The sequence below is a fragment of the Palaemon carinicauda genome, chromosome 2 (genome assembly GCF_036898095.1).
Source record: "Palaemon carinicauda isolate YSFRI2023 chromosome 2, ASM3689809v2, whole genome shotgun sequence".
Taxonomy (NCBI): domain Eukaryota; kingdom Metazoa; phylum Arthropoda; class Malacostraca; order Decapoda; family Palaemonidae; genus Palaemon; species Palaemon carinicauda.
Genome location: NC_090726.1, coordinates 104,796,034 through 104,797,628, shown reverse-complemented (window position 1 = coordinate 104,797,628; position 1,595 = coordinate 104,796,034).

Sequence of the window (1,595 nt, the reverse complement as noted above, 5' to 3'; positions counted from 1 at the left end):
TGTGGACAGGATTATGCCAAACTTACACGACTGATTTTGATGAAATTTTAACCATTGATAGATCTTACGTCAAGGAAGACCTTATTCAATTTTATATGTTCTCCTGATCCGGATTTTTATTCTATATCTGAATTTGTATTTATCACCATTTTAGAAATAATGTTGAAAATAAAATGGATGGATCTTGACAACATTTGCACCACAGATATATATTAGGTCATAGACGATCCAATTAAATTTTGGAGATTATGTGGATCCGGATCCGGATTCTAGATCCGGATTTGTATTTGCACCGCTTTGAAGATAACATCAAAATAGATTGACAGATTATGACAAAATTTTCACCACAGATAGATATTAAGTCATAGACGACCACATAAATTTTTTAGATAATCTGGATCCGGATCCAGATTCTAATTTATTTATTTATTTATTTGTCTGTGTATCCGTGGATATGATTACGTCAAAACTACTCGACAGATTTTGACAAAATTTTCACCATAGATAGATCTTAGGTCATTGACAATCCCATTAAAGTTTGAAGATAATCCGAATCCAATTTTTTTTTTTATTTATTTATATGTCTGTGGACAGGATTACACTAAAACAGTATGACGGATTTTGACGAAGGTTTCACCATTGATACAGCTTAGGTCATGGAGGATTCCGTTACATTTTGTAGGTTATCTGGATCCGATTCCAGATTCTATAACTGGATTTGTATTTTCGCAATTTAACGATAACGTAAAAACAAATTGACGGATTTTGATGAAATTTCCACCACCGATAGATCTTAAGCCATGAACGGAATATGCTCTTCTGCTTTCTTTCACCAACTCTAAAATGCGAAAGCTGTGAAACAGCATTGCCACCCAGAATGGTTACCGAAAGCACCATGAGATTGAGATTGAGAACGGGGAGGGTGGTGATAGAGAGGGACAACTGTTAGTGAGGGAGATTTAAGGAACTCTAAAGCCTATCGAAATTTACAAGAGCCTTTGAACCAGATTAAAATCAAATGCAAGCTTAGGTATTACCCAATACAGAGAGAGAGAGAGAGAGAGAGAGAGAGAGAGAGAGAGAGAGAGAGAGAGAGAGAGAGAGAGAGAGAGAGAGAGAGAGAGAGAGAGAGAGAGAGAGAGAGAGAGAGAGAGAGAGAGAGAGAGAGAGAGAGAGAGAGAGAGAGAGAGAGAGTTTTGACTCATTATGTCTGAAATTTAAGGAATAGAAACATCGGGAATCATCAGATATTATCACTAGTGATCTTGGGTTTGAACGAGAGGGTAAACATTTCAGAACAGAACTAATGGAAAATGCCTATTGTTGCAACAATAGAAATATGGCTGAATGGGTTTTGTTCATGGTTTCACATGCATTTCCTTCGGTACACAAAATTAATCAGTCTGATAATGGCATTATGATGCCGATTGCCAGAATATTTCTGTTGCTACTATCTTATCTGTTCTAATAATCCTAAATCTTATAATATACAAACTTTATCTTATGACTTCTAAAGGACAAACATCTTTATTACCATAAGTTAGGTTTCTCACAAGCATTCAACTAATTAGAAAAAAATTTGAAACATCTTGTAT